The sequence below is a fragment of the Festucalex cinctus genome, chromosome 1 (assembly GCF_051991245.1).
Source record: "Festucalex cinctus isolate MCC-2025b chromosome 1, RoL_Fcin_1.0, whole genome shotgun sequence".
Classification (NCBI taxonomy): domain Eukaryota; kingdom Metazoa; phylum Chordata; class Actinopteri; order Syngnathiformes; family Syngnathidae; genus Festucalex; species Festucalex cinctus.
The window spans coordinates 9739929-9766589 of NC_135411.1; the positions used below are offsets into that span (position 1 = coordinate 9739929).

The 26661-nt window shown below is 39.0% G+C and overlaps 1 long non-coding RNA gene across 2 annotated transcripts in view; it reads left to right on the top strand.

The window, feature by feature from the left end:
• LOC144014925 (uncharacterized) overlaps positions 1-26661 on the top strand; it is an 89553-nt gene that overhangs the window by 53377 nt on the left and 9515 nt on the right. The window contains exon 2 of one of the 2 annotated variants that reach the window (XR_013282649.1): positions 16882-17049. This is a non-coding gene — a long non-coding RNA (uncharacterized LOC144014925). The remainder of the gene's footprint in view (positions 1-16881; positions 17050-26661) is intronic. The other variant, XR_013282652.1, reaches the window with a different exon arrangement.

A 26661-nucleotide genomic window follows, 5' to 3' on the forward strand; every position in this document is an offset into this window, starting at 1 on the left:
TTTCAATAATTTTTGGCGGGATTAGTTTATTTTTCTGATGCATTTCAAAGGGCGTCAATTATACTCAGGTTTTTGACTGTAGTACATACAGACAGAATGGTTAAAATTTTCCTTCCATCTGATTGGTTCTTTTTTCTTGGAGCATACTGATTTCTTGCAAATGAAATTGGAGGCACAAGAATGGTTATATATTATTTTTTTACACAGATAATTTCACTCATGTACAACTGACTACTGTCAAAAGTGATGTTTTTATTTATTTTTTATTTTTTTTATCCACAATTTTAAACTCTGCCTATAACACACTTTTGTTTGTTTGTTTGTTTGTTTTTTCACACACACACACACGCACACCCCAACACGCACACAAACATGGTCTCCCGGGCAGGGTGGCGAACCCACACCACCTGTACCGAAGGCCGGCGACCGCACCACTCCACCACCCGGAGCCCGTAACACTCATGTTTTGTTGTCCTTCAACTAGAGGTGTTAAAAAAAATCGATTCGGCAATATATCGCGATATTACATTGCGCAATTCTCGAATCGATTCAATAGGCGGCTGAATCGATTTTTAAACTTCCATTTTTAATGGAAAAATATTCAACAAAACGTCTTACTTTGGGTTAGGGTTCACACCTTAAGCATAGAAGAATGTTATATGAACGGAACATTAAGCCTTAATATTTTATTTCAATGCTGTTCAAGCATGAAACAGATTACAACCTGTATAAGACTGAAGTTTCAGATAAATAAATACATTTTCATACAAATCTTACATTCTACAAGTTTAATGATTAGTATTTTCTAAATTTGAATGAAAAAAATTGCAACAATCGACTTATAAATTCGTATCGGGATTAATCGGTATCGAATCGAATCGTGACCTGTGAATCGTGATACGAATCGAATCGTCAGTTAGTAGGCAATTCACATCCTTACTTTCCACTATCAGTCATTCTGGCAAGCATTTCCCAACCATAAATAGTGCAAATAAACAAATGGTTGCTATTAACAAGGCGTTTATCAGAGTTGTGCATCGAGCTGTTTTTTTTGTGTTTTTTTTTTTCTTTAATTCCAGCATTGTGCCAGCTATCTGGCTGGTCAGCGAATTGCTCTTCACGACCAACTCCGGAGTCAGCTTGTTTCAAGTTACACAGTTATATTCTTCCATGAGATAAGCAGTTTCTTGACTCCATATCTAAAGAGCTCGCCAACACGCAACTCTGCAGATAAGGCTGATAGGATCTCTGTTCACTCCGAAAGATAGATTGCATGCCTTGTAGACACAGGACGTAACAATCGTGTTTAGCCAATTGTGTCAGTGCTGTCTGAGTGTGAGACTCCAAACAAGTTTACAGACGTCCTCGGGGAGCTTATAAACAGTTAAATGTTCCATTGCGACGCGAGGTGAAATGATGTGCCCGGATTTAGAAAAAAAGGCACCCATGTTTATTCACGAAGGCAATTTTAAGACATGGTTCCGCAAGCGTCTGCACCCCCTGCAGTGTACCTGCGTGCTTTAGATGTCTCACACGCAACCTGTCATCTATACATAGAAGTACGACAAACAACAAACGCACGCGTCAGTAGTTCGGATTGTTGTATACAACACAATGGAACGCTTGCATACACGCGTACGTGATAAACGGAACCCGATCGGTGTATTTTCATATTCTGAATATGCAAACGGTATATTTCTCTTTCATTAGAAAAGGTTGTGGGTGCAGACACACTGATGACGACATACTTTTATTGAACAAAAAAAATGTCTAAGATCTCACTTGTCGGACTAATTAAGTGATCAAAACCGTACAAAACTCCTAAAATCAAGTTTTAGTTTTTCTTCTTGAAAAGTCTTGCAAACCATAAGACTAACATACTGTGACTCCACAGTATTATAAAATGAAATACAATGAATACTAATACAACAATATATTACAAATTAAATAAATAACTCCAATTAATTCCAATCTGGGATGGCTCAACTGTGGGGAAGATATATACAACTTTAGTTTTTCCTCTGGTCACTTGAGATCTCAATTTATTGGAAGTTTGAGGTTTCTGGGGTTGGCATAAGACTCTGGTTTTGTAACCACGCAGGAGGGGTCTTGTTGGTGCTGGACTTCACTTTGATGGATTGGATGTACTGGCTTCTATGGATCTCACTCTGCCTTATCGATCCTTCCCTCCTTCCTCTCTTTAGTTTTTCCTCTGGTCTCTTGAGATCTCGCTAAATTTGCTGGAATTTAGAGGCTTCCGGGGTTGGCGTAAGACTTTGATTTTGTAATCATGGGGAAGGCAGGAAGTGTTTGGTCGGTGCTGGATTTCACTTTGATTTATCTTTCTTTTCTCTTTATTTTTTTCTGACCTTTTCTCTGGTCTCCTGACCATTTAAACCTCACGACTCTGGTAAGATTCTGAAGTACCTGGTTAAGGCGAAGGGTAATGGGATATTTATAAGGTTTTAGGTGAATGAATGAGTATAAATTTATACGTATTTGCACGCACGCACACGCACGCACTCACGCGCACGCACGCAAACGCACGCAAACGCACACACGCAAACGCACGCACGCACGCAAACGCACGCACGCAAACGCACGCACACATACACAAAAAAAAAAAAAAAAAAAAAAGAGCAATGATGACAAGACGTTGAATCGGTAAGACTACCGAATGAACAATTCTGAGCTCTTAAAAAAAAAAAAAAAAAAAAAAAGATATATACAACCGTAAAATGTAAATATTGAGTATAAAGTGGGTATGATGTACATGCACCAATCCTTTAAAAGATAATGGATCCCACACACGCACACAGGTGACGATAACGTACCTGCTGTTATCATCAAAACGTCCGTGATGGTTGTGAAATGAAAGCGCGTTTACTCAGCTCATTTATCTTCGGCTGTCCAATCTCTCCGACAGACGTGCGCGTTCCCCAAACCGGGATAAGGATCGGCCGTATTAAACTTTGCGCTGCCACTATCTTCCAATTCCCCTTCGGCATGCGATCTTCACTTATTTTGTTTGTTATACCCCAGGCAACAATGTTGAAAACAAATGCATCTGTTGTTAGAAGTTATTCATACCCGTGGGCAAGTGTGATTACATTTTTTAAAATGCTTCCCCCCACTAATCTTTGCCCATAAATTATCGATGTCAACACAGTAGTTTTTACGCATGATTTATTTATTTATTTATTTTTATTTACACCTTAAAACACAATTATTGGCTCTAAAACACATTTGGATCTATTAAAAGCCTGACAAATGCCGTTTTTTTTTTTTTTTTTTTTTTTTGTTTTCTCTTGAGAGCTCAGAATTGTTCATTCGGCAGTCTTACCGATTCAACATATAAACATCATTGCTCTCGCTCCTTTTTTTTTTTTTCTAAGTGCGTATTTGTGTGCGTGTGCATTTGTGCTCATTAGTTCACCTGAAACCTAATAAAAAAAATCCCATTAGCCTTCACCTTAACCGGAGAGTTCAGAGGCTCGCCAGAGTCGTAACGCTCAGAAGGTCAGGAGACCAGAGGAAAGATCAGAGGAAAGAAAGATGAATCAAAGTGAAATACAGCACCAACCAAACACCATCTGCCACCCATATGGTTATAAAACCAGAATCTTCCACCAACCAAGGGAACCTCTTAATTCCAACAGGATAGGGAGATCGCAAGAGACCAGAGGAAAAACTAAAGAGAGGAAGGAAAGATCCCGCTTTTCCACCGGACCGGTTCCACACCGAAACTGCATTTTATTTATTTTTTTCTCGGATGTTGGCGTTTCCATGTGACTTTTGCGGGGCCAAGCGGTTACAACAGAACCACTTTTTAGAACCATCTCAGAGGTGGTTCTGCAGCGCCGTTTGTCTGAAGCCCAATTCACACTGGCTGCGGAACGGACGCGGTGCGTTTTCTGTACAGCGGCCATACGGACGCCGCAAGGACTGCAATTCACAGCGCGTGCGTTGCGTGTCCGGAAATCTGCTCCCGACAGACAACAAGATCACGTGGGGTTCACGCGGGAGAGTTTAGTTCACACAATAATAACCGTGTATAGTCCTATTGGTAAACAATGCTTTTTGGACATGATTTCTGGGACTTCTACCATGGCTGTTCTCCATTGGTAAGTACGTTTTGTGTTTAAATAGTGTCGTTTTACCGTGTTTAAATTATTCTGAGCTCATTTTTTGTCTTAAATGTCCGACTGATGTCATACTATGTAGCTAGCTAGCTTCCATCCCCAAAAAAACAAGTTCGCAAACCGGTTTTATTTTGAAATATACCGGCGTTACCTTGATGCGAGACACCCGATTTCCTGTCCGGCTCGTGTAATTTCTTCAATGACTACTTCAGGGTATATGCCACGGAAGAGGCGGGACTGTTTTTGCACATCAGGTTGTTTCCGGTTCGGTTTGCGACGTGTGGGCTGCGTCAAAAATACTTGTGCTCCCGACTTTGTGCCCCTCGGTTACGCGTTCGCAACCCGGACCGGAAACAAACTGATGTGGGAAATCACGTCCCGCGTCTTCCGTGGCATATACTCCATTGACAATGTTTAGCTTGGTGATTGTTGGGGGGGTGTAACAGCTGCTACCAGGTGACAGTTTCATTGTCGAGATTCCTTCTCAATGACTCCTCAATTATCGGTCAACAGTTTGGCAAATTCTGTAGTAGGGCTGGGAATCTTTGACTGTCTCACGATTTGATTCGATTTCGATTTTTGGGTCTACGATTCGATTCAGAATCGATTTTCGATTCAAAATTATTTGATTGACAAATGATTTCTGCTACAATTTACAGATATGCACAACATTGTCATGATCTACTCCAGTTTGCATTGCAAGACAAAATGACAAATAGAGACAGTAAAGTTTTTTTTAAACATTTATTAATTTTGTATTGTAAGTGACTTTTTCCACAAAAACAGCATGTGGGCTACAACTGCCTTTTCCCCTTCTTCTTCAATTCTAATTTAAATGAAATCGATTTTTGGATATTAATATCGATTCGATTCGATTAATAAATGAGAATCTCCATTCTTTTATGAATCGATTTTTTGGCACAGCTCTATTCTGTAGTACAGACTACTTTTCAGATAATTGGGGTCTTGCATTTTTTTGGGCACGTGTGGAAACCAAAGAAAAGCTGCGGGACAATATGCAAAGTCCACACTAAGATCTTCCTATCACAAGTTCACTTTTCAGACGACTGAGTTGTCAAGAAGAGTTAGAAAAACAGAAGCACAAATGTGAAGAATTCTTGCTTTTGTAGACAACTACTTTCTAAATACGCCTTGGGCATAAAGAGGATCATCTTCCAAGACTTCCAAATCTATCTTGGCATGCATCCGGCCGCAGATCTGTGTCGCGTCACACAAACAAACATCCATCAGTATAGACAAGCCGCCAATCTTGCCTCCGGTGTGACATGCGCGTTAATTGGCCTGACGCGGGGGGGAGAGAATCCGCTATCTGAACAGCGGTCAGTCGGTTGCAGATTGACATCAGTTGGACTCTCGCAGGACCTGACCCAGCAAAGCCGCGGCTTATCTACTTCCCCGTCCAACTTTCTGCGGCGCGCCCGCGCGCGCCAAATTAGGGAGGACTTCCGAGAAGTTTGCGCGCTTGCATGATTAGGCAGGCAATTAAGGGTTTGTTTCCCGACGCTGTCTCGACATCGCAGATCGCCTTGGGTGGTCTCTTTCAGGCTTGGCGCTTACAACTAAAAGTAATCATCCACAACGTGAGCAACAATGACGAAATACCTGGCACTTGTTCAATCTTAAGTGCGGTAAAAGTAAAACCAGCATTGAGTCACCTTTAAAGCTTTGAGTGTATTTCTACAGACAAGATATGAGTTGACCAAAATTATAAGGATCTAGGGGTGTTAAAAAAAAATCGATTCGGCGATATATCGCGATACTACATCGCGCGATTCTCGAATCAATTCAATAAAAAAAAAATCGATTTTTTTAAAAAAAAAATTTTAAGAGCTCAGAATTGTTCATTTGGTAGTCTTACCGATTCAACGTCTTATCATCATTGCCTTTTTTTTTGTGTGTGTGTGTGAATCGATTTTTAAACTTCCATTTTTAATGGAAAAATATTCAACAAAACGTCTGACTTCGGGTTAGGATTCACACCTTGAGCATGGAAGAATGTTATATGAACGGAACATTAAGCCTTAATATTTTATTTTAATGCTGTTCAAACATGAAACAGATTACAACCTCTATAAGACTGAAATTTCAGATAAATAAATAATACATTTTCATATAAATCTTACACTCTACAAGCTTACTGATTAGTATTTTCTAAATTTGAATGAAAAAAATCGCAACAATCGACTTATAAATTCGTATCGGGATTAATCGGTATCGAATCGAATCGTGACCTGTGAATCGTGATACGAATCGAATCGTCAGGTACTAGGCAATTCACACCCCTATAAGGATCCATGCACATGTAAACAATTGTCCTATTTCTGGACTTTTACTTTGGCCCGAACCAATGAAGTCGGCATTGTGTAGAAGTGAGGGAGGAATGGAAGTTTTCATTCTGACTGCCTCGGACAGCACATCTCTGCTCCACTGAACAATGTCGCCATTATAATTTCAGAGCCCGGGACTGCGCTTGTAAAGCTTTTAGTTCCTATTTCCTGTGACATTAAACATCTTGTATCCCTGATCTGGAGACGGGCTTGAAATGGAGCCTAATCCGGGCTGCCAGTTGGACCGGACAAACTGAGAAACGCGACACCAGTCAATCACCAAGAAAGCTAAACCCAATAAGGAATGTTTTGCTTTCACGCTGAGTGTGAATAGACTTTGCTATTAGCGTAGCGCAATAGTGTAGCTAGCACACACTGTCCTTGTTACATGGATCAGCACCATGTTTTGTTTTGGGTTTTTTTACTTCGATGAAGAAATTTAAAAGAAATATGAAGGGAAATCCCACAAAAACAAAGCAGGGGTGAGGAGAAATCCTGCATTTAAATCTCTATTGAGATCTGCACCAAAAGTTAACCCTTTACGGTATGTTTTTATATATCAGTGTGCCAATCAAATGTAGCACTCAGTTGTGGAGATATAGCATGTAGGGTTAGGGTTTCAAACTGGAGTTTTAAATTAGGGTTCATTTTTCAAATTTCCAACATTTCAAAGGGTGTTTCAAAGTAGGGGTTTAAATTGGGGTTAGGATTTCAAATTGAGGCTTTAAACTAGCGTTAGGGTTTCAAATTAGGGTTTCAAACTGGTGTTAGGAGTTCAAGTTAGGTTTTCAAAGTAGGGTTTCAAATTAGGGTAAACGTTACAAATTAGGCTTTTAGTTAGAGTTAAGGTTTCAGCGTCACCTCGGTGACTCGGTTTCCAAAGTAGGGTTTCAAACTATGGCGAGGGTCTCAAATTAGGGTTTTAAGGTATGGTCAGGGCTTCAAATTTGGGTGGCAAACTATGGTTTCGGTTTCAAAGCAGGGCTTTAAACTAGGGTGCAACAGAAAAACCTCAACCCTGTACCGGTATTTTGGATTCCACGTACCATATACTTGTATATTTTTATTGAACATGAAAAAGCAGCCAGCTGAGTATAGCTTGTGCTTAAAACCTGGAAACATATTTTTTCTTGTGTGTATTCTTCTTTGTATGTGAAAGTTCAGATTTTGTTGAATAATTTTGTGCAGGTATAAGAATATGTTGAATTTGATAAACAATTGTTTCAGTGAAGATTTTTTTTATCTATTCTTTTTTTCCCATTAGATTCGGACCTAATGTAGCAACTTTGCTAGCTAAAGAGCATGTTTGCATAAGTCTCTTTGTTAAAAATAATGAATTGAACTGAACTGTGTGAGGCTGTTAGCTAGGGGTGTGCTCAAAAAATCGATACGGCAATATATCGTTTCGTTGCGGGCCTCATTACAATACACGTATCGATACGCAGGCGTCAGAATCGATATTGCTTGTTAACTTTAAATAGGCAGTTAACGTTTGCCTTTGCAAACTTGCATTGTACCTAAAAAATAAAAACCAGCAGCGTCTTTGAAGTTAATTGCCTTCAATTAATGCAAAAATAGCTCACCAGTGATTGGACACTGTGTCTTGCTAAGAAAAATGAAAGCAGAGGAAGAATATCAACATTTATTTACATATAAACTTAACATGGCACGTGTCTCATGTGGGATACATATGTATCGCGATACGTATCGTATCGTGGCCCCTGTATCGCGATACGTATCGTATCGTGAGGTTGGCGGCAATAACCAGCCCTACTGTTAGCATCAAAGTGTTTTAACTACCTTTGAAAAGAAGTCCAACAATCTGTACGTGGCATTGTATTGACAAAAGAAACGTGGCCGCCCATTTTTTTCCCATAATTCTTCAAACAAACAATGAAAAATCCTTGGCAGACACAACAGTTCCAATTCAGATGAGAAACTCTCATCGTTACGATGACCTCTGCGGCAAAGCTTATTTCTATTCGTCTCCCACCCCCGACTCCCATGTCAAAGGTCGCCCGTTGAGTTATGATTGTTGGGACCACTGAGTATATAGAGTCGGCGTTCGGGTGCGAGGCATGTCTCACTCACCCTTCAGCTGTCGTAGATCGTTCCCCCCTCGAGACTCGGCCTGTGCTGAATGACAGGTGTTAGTAATGACTGGAGTTCAGAGGTCTCACCGAGCACAGCTGCATGCAGCCTCTGGTTCACAATCTCCTTGAGAATCCCGTCGTTTAGTGGAAGCTTTGCCTCTGAACAACTGGTGTTAATTAATATTACCATTTCGCCTGTTTTGCACTTCCAGCCGCAGGATTACCTAATTTTCAAAGGATTGGTGTTCTCTGTCGAGGACGATATACGGAATACAACCGTTAGTGCCACCGACAAATATATTCGTCAAGTATGTTTTTTCACCGGTGGCGTGTGAAAGACACAGTGTTCCCACCTTTAACACGGGCGTTACCTTCCAAAAACTACCCGCAATCATGGAAATCTGTTAATTTTATTTTTTTCCCCCCATTAATTATATATATTTTTGGCGGCACGGTAGATGACTGGTTCGCACGTCCGCCTCCCAGTTCTGAGGACTCGGGTTCGACTCCAGGCTCCGGCTTTCCTGGGTGGAGTTTGCATGTTCTCCCAGTGCCTGCGTGGGTCTTCTCCGGGTACTCCGGTCTCCTCCCACAATTCCAAAGACATGCATGGCAGGTTAATTGGGTGCTCTCAATTGTCCCTTGGTGTGTTTGTGAGTGTGAATGATTGTTCGTCTCTGTGTGCCCTGCGATTGGCTGGCAACCAGTCCAGGATGTCCCCCGCCTACTGAGATAGGCGCCAGCACCCCCCGCGACCCTTGTGAGGAATAAGCGGTCAAGAAAATGGATGGATGGTTATATGTATTTTTATGTTTCTTATATATATATATATATTTTTTTTTTCCGTTTTGGTATAATTTTTAGTTTACATGTAATTCAGGTTTGTAAACTACTGACAAACAAATCCCTGTCGATGGCGACGTTGCACAGTTTTGGGCTTGTTTTTTTACTACTATTTGGTCAGAAATCTGGTGTTTTAGGTGGAAACCAACCCACCATGTTCTACTGCAGATTACTGAAGAAGGAAAAACCCGGACAATAGAATCGAGTCTAATCTTTCTTTTGGCACATTGATGTTTATAAGTTCACAATATTCTCCAGGTCTTAAAAGATCGATCAAAATGCTGTCAAACAGCAGGGAACTTTTGGCTGGTTGTAAATGAGTTCATCAAATGAATGGAACGTCCAAATTTGAACTGAATGGATTGTGCATTCGTGAACTAACGTGTCTGCTTGCACAGTTCGAGCTTAGAAAGTTTTTATTTTTTATTTTTTATTTTTAATGATTTGATTTGCCAGAATTAGCACATAATTGTATGTTTTTGTCTGTCTGATGACATAAAAATAAATCACACTTTATGTTCAAACAGTTACTCAGTACTATACAGTAGTGTTCTTTTTAGCGAATACTTTTTTACTTGTACTTGAGTTATTTTTTTTAACGACTACTTTTTACTTTTACTTGAGTAATATTTTGAAGTAAGGATACTCTTACTTGAGTACAATTTTTGGCTAATCTACCCAACCTGTGGTCACCTTGTGACATTTCAAAGAGACTGATAAAATAGCATGCCAAGTACAACGCCAAATTTAATGAATGAATAATTGTTGGTTATGTACAAAACTGACTTATACATTTTTTCTATTATTATTATTTAAACAGAGTAAAGAAATAAATGAGGGGAAACAAACAAAAAGAGCAACAGTAGGAAGGGAGTAGGAAACAAAACAAGAGAGTAATCTGAACAAAAAGTGCCACTGCCAAGTAAGAAAACAGGCACGTAATTAATCCGAGAAAAAGGAAGGAAAAATGAAAAACTACACTGCTGAGGAAAATTTAAAGGCGCCATGACAAAACGAGAAGACAAAGAAAATACGACTTGACTTACTGCGAATGAAAAGCGAGGCAAGTAAGGAAGCCAGGAAGGCGTCCAAAAAACAAAACAAAACCTACAGTAAATTATTGAATGTGGAGTAAAATAACAGCCTAAGGCAGGAAGCAAAACACACGGGGGCCATCTCAATGCGAGTCAGACAGAATGCAGGACAGCAGACGGCAGAACGCAAGGGAATGATCTGGTTTCTTCCTGGTGTGGCTTGTAGCCGCTTAGCGTCCACAGGAAGACACGCTGAGAAGAAAAGTGAGAACACAAATTTACAAGGGAACATTGAGAAACAGAATTAGTTTACTGTCTTTTTTTTTTTTTTTCTAAGCAAGATTCATTTCCATGCTAGTTAGCATGCTTTCAGCTACATGCTATTTACGTTAGCATCTTCTTGGTACATTTAACTTCCATCCATCCATCCGTTTTCTGTATCACAGTATTAAAATTACACCTCTAAAACCTTTTTTGAAATATTTGGGTACATAAGAACCCCCCCATTGAACGCAATTTATAGAATATTTAGTAGTGAAGAATGGTGTATTATGTGAACTTTAACTACATAATTTAATGTTAAATAAATAAATAAATAAATAAAATGTGAACATATGTCTTCTGTGTTAATTGTGGGAATGCTGAAGCATTCCCACATATGTTATTGTGATTTTTGTTCTCCACACTTTTTGCCGTGTAACAACTCCCACATAAAACTTCCAATTTACATTGTTCAATTTTCAACTAGCTTAAAACATTCATGCCTCCCGGCGTATTTATCGTCTGATTCCACATTACTTACAGTCTTTGCACAATTTAACATTTAATATCAACTTTTCTCCATTCATTTTCAATGGGACAGACTTTGAACCCTTTTCTAAGTATCACTTTCAGGTTATAGGTTATAAAGTCACAATTTATCTCTCAATTTACTTCATAAGCATTCCACATGCATTCAAATCTTAGCATTCATCTATTAGCATTCAGCTTTCAGCATTCCCACGCAATTTCTACAGAAATTGCACTTAGTCTAGTTCTTTGTAAGTCACAGTGTGCAATCGTTTTTAGAACAGACACATGGTATATTCATGTCAAGTTGTCCTTGGGGCTAACTAGAACCCGCCAGCACCATTTTTAAAATTTATTTATTTATTTATTTACAAATAGACATTAGAGCAAAAAAAAACAACAACAAAAAATCGGTACTAGTCGTCAGTCAATCACAGGGCACACGTACACATATTTCCATTCACACTCACATTCAACATATTTCCATTCACACTCACATTCATACATATACTGTAGACTAATTAGGAATATAGGAATATAACATGCATGTTTTTTTTTTCCTAGTCATATATTCACTTTACTTTCTGTGGATCATATCACAACTTAATCACATTGTTTACGGTACGGTCTATTTATTATTATTTTTATTATTATTTTGCATTTTTATATTTTACTAAATAAATGAATTTTTAACCGCTGTATTTGGGGTGGTATTGATTTTGATGAGCCCAGGAAGATTACTGTAGTTCAGTTCCTGTCTATGGTCATCATCTACTATGTTCTATGGTAGGGGGAAAAAAACAAAAACTTCAATCCGTCAGATGCGCACTGAGCTGACAGGATTTGCCGACAAGATGGTTTGAATGAACTTGGTGTGACTTGACATATTTTCCTCGAAGAAAATCCACGAAAATTTGGATTGCACATTTTGATGTGTATCTAAATCTCTTGGTCAGACGGATTCGACTGTTTTCCGCCAAGTGGCATTTTTAAAGCACGCATCACGCTCGCCTACAATACGCAAGTGGGGGCTCTTCAAATCAAGATGGAGGAGGAATCTTGCGGATGGAGGTGGGGGTGCTCATTATGGTGTCGCACACTTCCAGAAAGTGAGCGATCAGCCTGGAGGCCCTCAGTGGCTGACAGCAGCTGCATTTGCTCGCCTTATGGGGGCGGCAGCGCGGGCGGAGACGCTAAGTAGAGAGGACATTCGAAAGGAAAACAGGCTCGGGAATGGGATGGAGGCTTCCAAAAGGGAATTGGTTATCATTTGCCGTTCGTCTACTCCTTTCATCACTTTTCATAATGCCTCACATGTGGGGAGGGAAGGGAATAGGGGGGAGGAGTCGGGTTCCTGATGCAGATCTTATTCAAGTTTAGGATCCAGAGATCATTAGCTTAGTCTTATCTGTTGTTTAGGATTTTTTTTTTTTCTCATTTTTTGACTTTTGTTTTTTAAATTTTGTTTGTTTTAATTAGTATTTGGTAGGGTGTGCTCAAAAAATCGATACGGCAATATATCGTTGCGGGCCTCATCACAATACTCGTATCGATACGCAGGCATCAGAATCGATATTGCTCGTTAACTTTAAATCGGCAGTTCACGTTTGCTTTTGCGGCTTCCATTGTACCTAAAAAATCAAAACCAGCAGCGTCTTTGAAGTTGAATTGCCTTCAATTAATGCAAAAATAGCTCACCGGTGATTGGACACTGTGTCATGCTAAGAAAAATGAAAGCAGAGGAATAATGTTAACATTTATTTATTTATAAACTTAACATGGCACGTGTCTGAGTGTACCAATTTTCCTATATTTTGTTTTAAAAAAAAATAAAATAAAATGTGTCTTATGTGGGATATATATGTATCGCGATACGTATCGTATCGTGAGGTTGGCGGCAAAACCAACCCCTAGTATTTAGAGCAGCATAGCACCCTCAATGTAAAATTTTTCTAAAAATGCAAAAAAAATAAAAATAAATTGCACTTCTCAAAACTAATAAAACTAGGGCTGGGTATTGCCACCAACCTCACGATACGATACGTATCACGATAAAGGGGTCACGATACGATACGTATCGCGATATGTATCGTATCCCAATACTTGATCTTCAAGGCGATACGTATCCCGATATATTACATTAATTTTCTTGTATTTTATAATAACAGTTTTATGTATACCTAAAGGATATGTTTGTTATGCTGACTGACAAAAATATTTTTGTTAGCAGTTCTTCTCTGGTACAAAATATGTACACACTGCAGAGTAAGGAGCAGTTTTCACAGACACACCGGGAAAATTTATTAATAGGCATGAGCCGATATGAGTAAAAATATCAAAGTATTAAAATTACAGCTCTAAAATGTGCTTATTTGAAATATTTGGGGAAATAAAAACTGCATTTTTTTTTTTACATGTAACACATTGTATTTATTTTTTAAACAAAATATAGGAAAATTGGTACATTAAAACACATGCCATGTTAAGTTTATAAGTAAATAAATGTTGACATTCTTCCTCTGCTTTCATTTTTTTTTTAGCATGACACAGTGTCCAATCACTGGTGAGCTATTTTTAGCATTAATTGAAGGCAATTAACTTCAAAGACGCTGCTGGTTTTTATTTTTTAGGTACAACGCAAGTTTGCAAAAGCAAACGTTAACTGCCTATTTAAAGTTAACGAGCAATATCGATTCTGACGCCTGCATTTCGATACGAGTATTGTAATGAGGCCCGCAACGATATATTGCCGTATCGATTTTTTGAGCACACCCCTAAATAAAACCCAATATTGTAATATTACAATTTCAGGTGGTTTGTTTTTCTCAGGTCTGACAATGTAAAGCTTGTCATATAATGTCATATATATGTTCGTTGTCTCTCCTTCTTCTTCTTCTTCTTCTATAATGCTAGTTTTTATACTTTATTTTGCCTCTTAAAAGTTGATTTAGTGTAACAAGTGTTTAGAAAGGTGGAAACCGTGTGTGGGAAGGTAATAGTAATAAATACATTCAACTTTTACTTTGCGGAAATTTCACCTGCCCGCAGGTGATCGTGGAATGTATTTATTACCCGTGATATTTTGTTAGTTTCTGTTAACTCTAATGAATAACCTTGTTCCTGCTGACTTTTGGGGCTTTGCTTTGTGACAAACATTTTTTGAGCTCCAGGCAACAAGACATGCTAGCTCTTGAGAATAAAAACCTGCAATCAGAAACAAAGCAAGGAAGCGTCTGATTTGAGGCGCACAAAACATTTTCACAAACGTTTCAGTTAATTGTAATATCGCTTTGAGAGAACAGAGCAAAGAAAGCAAGAACTACAAATTAACCATGATTGGCGCGCCAAAAAAAAGAAAAAAAAGAAAATCAATGATAGCACAGACTCTTTTGGCAATAAATACACCCATTCATTTCTCTTTTGTTGCCACTGCAGTCTGTCTCGTTCTTTGGCATCAGAAGGTGAATGGGTGTCAGCGAGAGAGCAACAGAAAAGACTCGTCTGTCGAAAGCAATTACACAAGCCATGGCTGCCGCGTCTCTGTCTGAAACGACGTCTCAGGACGCCGTCCCCTTCCAACCGTCTTTAACAAGCCATCGACTCTCCCCTGAGAGCCACTTAGTGTGTCCTCTACGCAGCCGCTCGAGGTTCAGTTCACTCGCGTGCGACACGGCCAGAAGGAAAAGCTCAGAAAGCCGACACACGCGGATACGTTGATGTACACGGTGAGCTAGCTTGCGTGTGTCAGGTGGCTATCCTACACAAGAGTGACACAAAAATGTCACGGAAGGCTTCTTGAGTTGGATGATAAATAAAAGGAAGAGATATATTGCTTGAGGCTTTTCGTATTTGAAAAGAATCAAATCTATCCATATACTTTTTAATTGGACGTACCGTTAAGCGATCTTGTTCAGTATAATGAAGTACCGTATTTTCCGCACTATAAGGTGCACCTCATTATAAGGCGCACGTTCAATGAATGACATATTTTAAAACTTTTTCCATATATAAGGCGCTACAGTAGAGAGTGGGGTTATGTTATGCATCCATTAGATGGTGCTGCGCTAAAGGGAATGTCAACAAAAGAGTCAGATAGGTCAGTCAAACTTTATTCATAGATTACAAACCAGCTTTCTGACAACTCCAAACTGAATAAACAGCTGTTTTATTATTTTCTCTGAGGTAAAGTATTAGTATTAGCTAGCGATCCAAGATGGCGGGATCTTCTGCGCATGCGCGTCACCGATCGTGCAGGGTCACCGATAGCGTCTTGACAGCGAGACCTGTTGCGGCTCAATATTGATCCATATATAAGGCGCACTGGATTATAAGGCGCATGGTCAGCTTTTGAAAAAAATTGAAGGCTTTTAAGTGCGCCTTATAGTGCGGAAAATACGGTACATTCAAGATACATTTAACATGTAATATTCACAATGGAAAAATCCGAATGCAGGGCAGGGCATTATGCAGCCCAATGGGCCATTTGCAATCCCTTCAACATACATATTCAAGTAATAAAATTTAACCCAGCCAGCATCAAGAGGTTACGAGAAAAAACAAAATACAGGAAAAAAAAAAATGAAAGTGCAATAAGTTTGCATGTTGGAGTTTGCATGTTCTCCCCGTGCCTGCGTGGGTCTTCTCCGGGTACTCTGGTCTCCTCCCACGTTCCAAAGACATGCATGGCAGGTTCATTGGGTTCACCGAATTGTTCCTAGGTGTGCTTGTGCATGTGGATGGTTGTTCGTCTCTGTGTGCCCTGCGATTGGCTGGCAACCAGTCCAGGGTGTCCCCCGCCTACTGCCCAGAGCCAGCTGGGATAGGCGCCAGCACCCCCCGCGACCCTAGTGAGGAATAAGTGGTCAAGAAAATGGATGGATGGATATTTGCGATACCCAGAACCAATTTTTAGCACTTTCCATCTTGCTAGTCGGACATGTCGAGCTGACAGACACACTTTTCCACTGTCCTAAGAAAAATGTTACATTTTGGCATAGAATGTTTGTATTTAAAGTTAGAAAAAAGTAGACTTTATACCAATCTGACTGGCTGAATCAGGATTAGACGATATTTTGTATTTTATGCAAAATTGGTAATCAGCTGTAATTATCTTGATCGATCAATTAAGTAATTGATCAGCACCGTGACATCATAAGACATTACATGTTATATTCATTGTTTATCCGTGTTTTATTTTTTTTAAGATTTATTTGGGGGGGGGGGGGTATTTTATTTTTTTTCTTATACATTTCAATTGGTGTCAATTATATATGGGTTTTTGCTATTTGTGGGCTGGGCCAGTTTATTATCTCCCGCAAATGGCAACGGTCAACTGTAAAGTAAATATAAATGTTGTTGAAATAGATACATTGCTACATCTTGTGATTGAACTGGTGATCGGTTAAAATTTTGTTCAAACTCGTTGATCGGCTGAAGAACCTCGATTATTATATAAATCCTAGAAAATGATCAAATGCCCAATAGCTACCATATCAGCGTATTCTCACATCAAAAACAAAAACAATGACAATCAAAAAACAGGCTCAAGAAAAAAAATATATGAATTTTTTTTCTCCCTTCTTTCAGCTTGAGTTTTGTTACCAATCTCCATTTTTTTTTTTTCTTCCCAAAGGATGAAGACATTTCACATAGAACGGCTACTGGCTGCTGCACCTGTCTGCTGAGCTGATGACAAATGATTACAACTTTCAGCTTGCTGGCCCATTTCACCACAAGAACCAAAACCATGACACAGAGGACCCCGAAACGGTGTAATTAGTACAAAGCACGCTCAGTAAAAGTAAATGTTACAATTGACTATTTTGGACTTTTTAATAGTGACGCCTTGAGGTACAAGTGAGCCAACGTTTCAAGAAACGAGCCATTTTCAGCCTTTTTTTTATTTATTTTTGCTTTGATTTGCGAGCAAAAAATTTGACATGACTTTGTTGTCACGCCCAGTTTAAGTTTCCTGTCAAAATGACAAGTTGTGTATTTAAAACTAGTGTTGTTCCGATACCGTTTTTTGGCTCCCGATACCGATACCCAGCTTTGCAGTATCGGCCGATACCATACCGATACTTATGTTTTTTTTTTTCCTCAACATGAAAAAGCTGTCCTGCTATTGGTTCAGAGCATTCAAGGGCCAATAGGATATCTTAGATCGGCATGCAGTGAACATGGCATATATCGGTGAATGTTGTGCACGAGCAAGACACAAGATGTTGCATCCAAAATCCTATATTAGCGTTGGAATTAATGGTATCGGCATGTTACTTGTGAGTAGTCACCGATACCGATACCACTGTTTTTATGCAGTATCGGCACCTCTGCCGATACCAGTATCGGTATCGGAACAACACTATTTAAAACCCACAAAACTTTGCCTTCATCAAGTTAGTTTAGCTTAGCGCTAACAATTCGAAACGTCATAAATGGGTTAACAAACAGCATCAGTTTCGAATTTTTTAATTTCTTTACTTTCTAGGGCTGTCAAACGATTACATTTTTTAATCAGATTAATCACATCTTAAATTTTGATTAATGGCGATTAATCGCTTAATTAAAAAGGCTTTTTATCAACATTTTTTGCCCGCCAAATTTAAAATGCACCTCTTATGTGTTGATTTTTTCGGCATTTAATGTTAAGAGGACGTCTCATCCTCCCCTTTTTCTAATCAGTTAATTACTCGCATAATTTAAAGTGGGGAAAAAAAAATGACCCCAATAGTTCGACATCAACAAATATTCTGAATGTCACACGCAAACATTTATTATTAAATGCTTCGAGCCATCCGCTGTCAAACTAAAGGATCATTTACAGTCAAAATTAGCTTCACTGTCACTCTGTGTTCAAAGCCACATTTTAATAATCATCATGCAGTGTCCATATTTATAATTTCCAAATTTGACATCTTGGCTTACGCAGTACAAATGCATTCAACGACCTGTCAATAATTCAAAGCGACTTTTCTTTATCCATGTTTCATTTCACATCAATGCACTTCAGGGACAAAATCCGACAAACGCAAGTTTGTAGCTTCTTCTCACGGAATTCCGTCGCTCTTTGTCAGTCAAGGTCAAGTTATGAAGTTGATATTAAATCGACGGCAACGACGGAGTGGGAAGTGTTTGACCTTGCGCTCGCTATCAATCTGACCATCTCTCGCTCCTGCCCCGTCTCATTTCCTCCGCGAAGGCGTGAAGCGAAGCTGACTTCCTAATTAGGAAGACCTTGACATGCGGATTTCATCCATTGTTCCTCTTCATTTTGGTGGGAAAATATTTCATTGATTTTTTTTTTACAGCAATCGAAGGCGGGTAGAGCTGCGAGTGGCTCTGTGCAGGATTACACTCTGCGGGGGGTTTCGGGGATGGGCGGGGCTCTTGTGAGCGTACGCGTGATGTGAGTGTTGTGGAACGGGGGCAACGTCCTTCACATAACCCGATCCCTTTTCAAGCTTAAGAAACAAAAATGCTCGGGACGTTTATGCCATTACAATTACTGCCGACGTCTTATTTCATGTAAATCCTGATCTTGTGATTCTGGGATGCATTTTACTGAGCAAAACCATCTCACGGACACGACAGAATTGAGTCGGAATTTGAATGACAATTTTGTCATTTGAGTCAGAATTAGTGTTGTTCCGATACTGTTTTTTGGCTCCCGATACTGATACCGATACCCAGCTTTGCAGTATCGGCCGATACCGATACCATACCCATACTTAAGCTGTTTTTTTTTCCTCAACATGAAAAAGCTGTCCTTCCATTGGTTCAGAGCATTCAAGAGCCAATAGGATATCTTAGATCGGCACGCAGTGAACATGTCACATAGCAGTGAATGTCGTGCACCAGCAAGACACAAGATGCTGCATCCAAAATCCTATATTAGCGTTGGAATTAATGGTATCGGCATGTTACTTGTGAGTAGTCACCGATACCGATACCACTGTTTTAATGCAGTATCGGCACCTCTGCCGATACCAGTATCGGTATCGGAACAACGCTAGTCATAATGTATCATAGCATATTCATTTTTTTTTTCTTTTTTCTTTTTTTTCTCTGACATAATTTGGATTTACCTTTTAATTTCTATGTTCGCTGACATCTTTTTCAGAAGCTGCCAGGTGACTGCTGTGACGTGTCCTTTTTATCAGCTGCTGTTCCTGGTCGATACGTCCTGGAACATCAGCTGGTAAAAAGTACGTCTCAGCTGCCAGTAAAAAAACAAAAAACAAACTTATGATTGTATAAATTGCACTTTGCATGGCCTTTGCGTCTCGGTAAGTGTGACGTCCCTATGTGGGAAATGCACAAATGTGAAAGCTAAATACACGTTTCATTCCAGCTGACGCCTGGAAGTAGTTATGGAAATATTTGTGTCATTTACTGTCCGTTGTGAGTTATGCTTACTGTCATGACTAAGGTCATGTACGGGTTTTGTTACGCTTACTTTTGTGACTAGGGTTATATAAGGGTTATGCTTACCTACGGTCATGACTAGGGTCATGTGATGGTTATGTTTAAACCTAAGGGTCCGCCAGGAGGCGTCCTTTGGGGGGGAACTGTCATGACTTGGGTCATGCAGGAGTAATGTTTGGGTCTTGATTCATGTCTGGGGTCACGCCTGGGTTAAGTTTGTCTTCATGACCTCTTAAGTTTGGGTTCATGACCGTGAGGTCAAGTGACTGTTTTGAACTGACAATCATCAACTAACAATCATCTGGTTTCAACTGGAAAGACGCTATGTGATGTCAGGACCTATGTGATGTCAATGTTTAATCCTTTAGGTCAGGGGTGTCCAAACTTTTTCATTTGAGGGCCACATACAGAAAATCAGAAGGACGCAAGGGCCACATAATGTTATGAAGAGAAATTGTGTTTAGTCCTAAAAATTGTACAAATAATTTATTTGTGCTTTCGCATATTTAGAAAAATGCTAGTCTATAAACCAAATTATTTGTAATATGGCAGTAGGCTTATTATAGTTTTGGAATTTTTCATTTTAGTTAGTTTTTATTAGTTTTCAGGGTGGTTCTGTTAGTTTTTATTAGTTTTGTTTTAGTTTTACTTAGTTTCAGTATTTGATTCAGTTAAAGAAAAAAAAAGTGTATTACGCAATATTTAAAAAAAAAACACCATGGGAGCGACGTCAACTGAAGGTGCTTTTCTATTGGCTGCTGCTAGATGACGTCACTTCTGTGTGACATACTTTCAAACGTCATTATTCCGGTTTATATCAAAATAAATCTACTAAAAATCACATTTCAGATCATCCCCAAAGGCTCATGCATTACATTAATTACCAAAGACTAAAACGAAATAAATTTTTGCTATAATTATAGTTAGTTTTGTAAACATAAATTATAGTTTGTTAGTTTTCGTTTTTTTAAAAGCATTTTCGTTTTTATTTTATTTCGTTAGCGAAATTGTTTTTTGAATTTTAATTTTATTTTTCTTTGGTTAGTTTTAGTGAACTAAAATAACCTTTAATAGCACCTGTGTTTTTTGACACCCTCGATCCCTTCTTACGTTGACCATCTCCAAACATTTTTGTTTTTGTTTATTTTATTTGAACTGAGTCAAATGCCCTTTTTTAGCATATGTCGCGGGCCACTGAAAAATGGACGGCGGGCCGTAAATGGCCCCCGGGCCGTAGTTTGGACACCACTGCTTTAGGTGATGTCTGGACCGATATGATGTCGATCTTTAGTCCTTTACTTAGCCACAACCAATCAGATTGTTTCACTGTCTGTGTAGTAGCAGTCTGAGAATTTTGTGTCTTCGCCGGATTACTGCCTTCTGTTCATCTGTGCAACTCTCTTTGTTTCTCGGCTAGTCAAGTTTGTTTCACGCCTCTTGATGTGAATAAATAGTAAACATCTTATTTGTGTCTGCGCTTTGGGATCCAACCTCAGCACATGACAATTTGGCCAGCTGACGCCTCATTAACGACGTGCTAACAACAAACAGAAGGAAGTTTGAAAACGTGGACGCCGTCCCAGTGAGATGAATTAGCTTAATGCTATAGCTAGGATTAAGCTCGTAGCAACATAGATGAATAGAAAACAGGATCAAAGAGGAAAAACATCCTTTGTTTTCCCATGAGCCAGAGCATGGCACGGGATCCTGGAGGTTAAAGAAAGTTATTTTAAACTGCTAAAAATGTTAACCTTTCCATTTGTTGACGCGCCGGTGAAGGCCACAATCCGGTACGTTTGAATAAGATAAGTGAATACATTTGACTTTGTAAACATAAGGTCAAAATAAAGCGCTATAGAAGTGCATTCCATTTTCCATTTTGATCAAATTGCATTTTTGGCCCATGCAATGTGCATATTGCAAAGACATGCAATAAGTTTCATATGGAATTGTATGCTTTGATCTGAATTTGACCAGTCAGATGCAAACTTAAATGTGCATCACCAACCGATAGTTGAACATTACATAGGATAATTACAGTTAATTAAGAATACATTGCACTTGCTTATTCTGCCACGTGAAAAAAATAAATAAATATTCTTTCATTCGATAATAAAAATGTTATTCCTTTAGGTACATGTTTTAAATCACAATAATATCGATGTTGCAATATTCAACAACTCTATTGCATTTTTTCCAATATCATGGAGTCCTAGTGGAAGTTCGACTAAAAAGTGCCCCCCCCCAAGCTGGTTTCTATTTGTCACCTTTTTCCCACGACAGGTGCCAATGTTTTTGAAGAGGATTTATTTATACCTACCACAAAGAAAATTACTTTAAGTCACATTTACTCATTCACTGCCAGCCATTTTAGCAAATTTTCAATACTCACGTGATATTCCATTCAATAATTATATATAAACCGAATCTACCAAATGACAGAATAGACTCCCTACTTTTTGTCTCGTCCCGTTCTTTTATAATTGACAGGAGAAAAATGTAGGTTTGCCAAAATACAGCCATTTCCTTCATTGACTCTGAAACTGTGTTTATTTGGTATAAAATGGGGCAATGATGTCATCTACCGGTGGTTGGGCATCAGTAAAGTTGTTTCCAAGTTTGATATTTACAGTGGAGCATGCTCAGATTCGCCCCCATTTAGCACCGCTCTAAAAAATACAATTGACGAGTATACTTGTCAAAGGCAGTGAATGAGTTAAATAAGATAAACTCCGCCGAGATATAAAATCTCATTTGACCCCGCTGAATGCCTCCTTATACATAAAAAGCATATAGCACCTTTCATACATTTTAAAATTCAACTCAAAAGTGCTGGACATCCATAATACAATAAAATAAAAGAAAGAAAAAGCCCCCCCATCCCCTTGATCGTACCCACAGACACACCCAAAACCCAACAAACACATGAAAACCACAACATGGCGGGGCACAGAAGTACCCTGTAAGGAAAGGCACCAAGGAGGAGTTCATCCACAGTGAGATGGATGAAGACCAAGCATTCCTCTCACTGTGGAGGCTCCACCATGAGAAAACACTGGAGCTAAAAATTTAATAACTACCAAATAAAAACATTTAAACACCAAAAGAAAACAGTTAAACACGATAGAAAAATAAATAAATAAAAACAAAGCTACAAGACAATATAGATTAAAATAGTTAAATAAATGAAAGGGGATAAAAAAATATATATATATAAGTAATAATAAAAAATAAATAATAATAATAATTAAAATAAAATAAAATAAAGATCAATCAAATGCCAAACTAAAAAAGTAAGTCTTAAGCCTCCTAGGCAAAGAGTAGATGAGTATGAAAAGAGCTGAATAGTGGCCGATTTGCCTATTTTAAAGACTTGTGTGCCCAGCTGAGCAGGGTGGCTAATGAGCTGGGCGTGGCTGGCAGAGTGGCGCAGTGGCCAGGGGAATGAAAAACACTTGAAGCACACAGGTAACACAATGGAGCACAATTGTTTACCTAGCTAGTTTGAGTTTTATCACTTATTATTATTATTATTTCTTCATGGTAAGTCGGACCGGTCAAAAAAAAAAATGTTGATTTTCTTGAGAAGAAATTTGTTTTTCTTCTTTTTTCTTTGTCCATTTAATAACCACGTTCAAGTTGGTCTTATTATTTTTAAAATGGCTTACCTTAATCCAGTGCTTCTCAAATAGGGGGGGCGCATTGGACCTCGGGGAACATGCTTTTTTTATTTATTTTTTATTTATTTTTTTACTGTCTTAGAATAAAGTGCAATTGCGCCTCCACTACATTAGGGGGCAGTGGCGCTCTCATTGACAGTGTGTGCACAGAAAGCATTCGTTCGGTGGTGTAGGTTTTTTTTTTTTTTGCACTGAGCATGCACGCTTTGCACACAGCACAGAGTATGAGTATGAAGTGTTGCAGAACCTCAAGTGACACCATGACAAAATTTTAACAGGGATGAGAAGACAGGTGGAGAGAGTCTGAGATTTTATTAATTTTATTTATTTATTTATATTTATATTAATAGTCGTGAGGGGGGTGGGGTGTCGTGAGATGTTTTCTTCTTCCTGGGGGGGCATGACATAAAATAATTGAGAAGCACTGCCTTTTAACCAGAATGCCAACAAGAATCAATCCAGGCGGGTTCATGAAACTGAAAGCACATTTTTGTGGCAACCCTTCTTCTTCTTCGTTGTCGTCATCATCTTCATCTTTGAAATGGAAGTCGAAGAGGATGAACTTCTGCCGGGAATTAAAATATTTACAGCGCCGTTACATTATTTACTGTATCATTTAATTTGCATAAAAGTTCGATTTATGAAGTGTAACAAGTGTTTAAAAGTGTGGAAACATCGGCCGGCCGATTTATCGGCCCCGATTTCCTTAATTTTGGAAGATCGATGATCGGCCGATCCCTTAAAAATAAACCGATCTTTTCCACCAATCTCATCTCCTTCCTCAGAGGTCTGAAAAAGTCAGCCACTGTCCTCTTCTGCTGAGATGACTAATAGAATTTTCATTTTTATTTGCGAGAACGACTTCATGTGCAAATAAAACAACCCGTTTGTATTATTTTGCCGATATTGTTCGAATGTTTTCCAATAAAACAAGATTGGAACGCTGAAGGTATATGCTGCTTGTAATGAAAAAAAAAATAAAAATCGACAAAAATCGGGATCGGCAGGTCGGACTTTTTAAAAGATCGGGGAAAGATCGGAAAATTGTGATCGGTGCACCCCTAGTGGAAACTGTGTGAGGATTCGGCAGCCACAACTGATTCAACTATCAGGCAAAATGAATGCATGGTTTGGATGTTAAATTTTGCTCTTCCTTCTTTTCCCTACCGTAGAGGAATCTAATCTGCAAAAAAGCATCTACCACTTGGATGACATTTAATTTGCTTCTGAGGATGAGCCCTAATCTTGTTACATGACCGGCCAAACACTCACACTAATGAAATCATGTGAATACTGTTTAAGTGGCGTGAAACTTTTTCACTTTTAGCGTCTGCACTGAAAGGAGAAGGAACAATTACTGGACTGACCGTATATGGCGGTCCGTTTACTTTTCGGCCATTCGTTTTTCCTTCAAGGACACGGAAAACGGGAAACAAACCGATTTCCGTTTTTTTTTTTTTTTTTTTTTTTTTTTTTTTTTTTTTTTTTAATATATGAACAAATAACGGGAAACGAGTCGTCTCCCGTTTTTGTTGAAATAAAAATGAAAATGGAAAACGGGAAACAAGCCTTATCCGGTGTTCTATTATGTGTTTATTTAGCACAAATTGGGAAATTATATGTGGCCGTAAACCGTTTTTCGCAAGCTAGTTTCTCCTTGACCGGAAGCCGTTCATCTTTTGCGGCACGTCACAAGCTGCTGCTGCAGTGGAAGCTTGCTGCCCCCTAGTGTCTATTTAGAGGCCTCTGACAGACAATGATCTGAGCAGCCACCTTAGGACATTTCTCTCCGAAAGTCCTCTTATAGGGCTAAATTGGCTACGCAGATGTGTAGCGATTTCACTAGACGTCATGTCGTTATTTTTCATTTCCATTATCAAGTTGTGATAGCCATGTTTGGAAGTCCTGAAGAATAGGCGCCAACAGGGACCTCGAAATAGACACTAGGGGGCAGCAAGCTGCTACTGCAGCAGCAGCAGTGACGCGCCGCAAAAGATGAACGGCTTCCGGGTCAAGGAGAAACCAGCTTGCGAAAAACGGTTTACGGCCACATTTCATTTCCTGGCTGTCGATGAAAGAGATCCAATTTGGAATGAATATTCACGATAGGAAAGTTGACTTTGGTGTCAATGTCTTGCTTGTATTGAGTAAACACTTTATTTACAAATGTCGTTTTTTTTAAAACAAATCCTAGTATGGCTCACTTGAAGAATGAGATCTGTCTCTTTGAAAAATCGTTAAGGTTTATGAATCAGAAAAATGCCCTTGCTTTTGAAGTTTTTTTGAATGACTTTGTCTTGATTTAAAAGATTTATGGGATCCTTTAATTTTGACAATTTGTAACACTGCCCCTTGTTCTTGTTTATGTTTTTTATTTTTATTTTATTTTATTTTTTTAAGTGTATGTTTCTTGAAACGTGCTGTCATCGACTTGTGTGTAACATTTTGTGGTGCTTAATTTGTTTGTATTGTATTTGATGTTGGTTATGTCGAATTAAAAAAAAAAAATTCATTTCCCGATTTGTGCTAAATAAACACATAATAGAACATCGGATAAGGCTTGTTTCCCGTTTTTCATTTTTATTTCAACAAAAACGGGAGACGACTCGTTTCCCGTTATTTGTTCATATACATCAAAACAAAAAACAGAAATCGGTTTGTTTCCCGTTTCCCGTTTCCTTGCTTCAGAGGGAAAAACAAATGGCCGAAAAGTACACGGACCAAAATGGCGTCGTCTTATCGGTTCCCCCATGCTCACCCACTGTCCTCCGCTCAGTATTCCCTCGAAGTTCGCCACCCCCACACTCACTTTTCCCCCCCGCAGTGCTCAGTGCTTTGCTTTCTCCCGGACTCACTTGCTTGCCTTCTCTGCAGGAGACCAATCCCTTTCTCACAGGTGATTGCTCGGGGAATATTGATTAAGGCAAAGATTTTGCTGAAGGAAAGTCACTTTTCAAACTTGCTGGGATGTGAAGGTGAGACGCACGCGCACACACCGACTCTCGCAAGTCTAATTGTTGTGATTAGCGTGACAAACACGGCCAATTAAGCAGAAGGAATACGGGAAGGGAAGAATGCCATCAAGAACATCACCGCATCAATTGCAGCACTTTTGTGTTGCTTTTAGTGGATCTCTGAAAGTGCAATGACACCATTTCAATGAGTCGACTCTCGCTTTCCCCACAGGAACCGTAAAGTTGCACCTGCAAAATACCAAAGGGGGCAAGAAAGTTCCAAGACAAAACACATTATTGATACACCTTGTATACTGTCACATTTACAACCGCACTAATTGTTTGAAGTGTTTC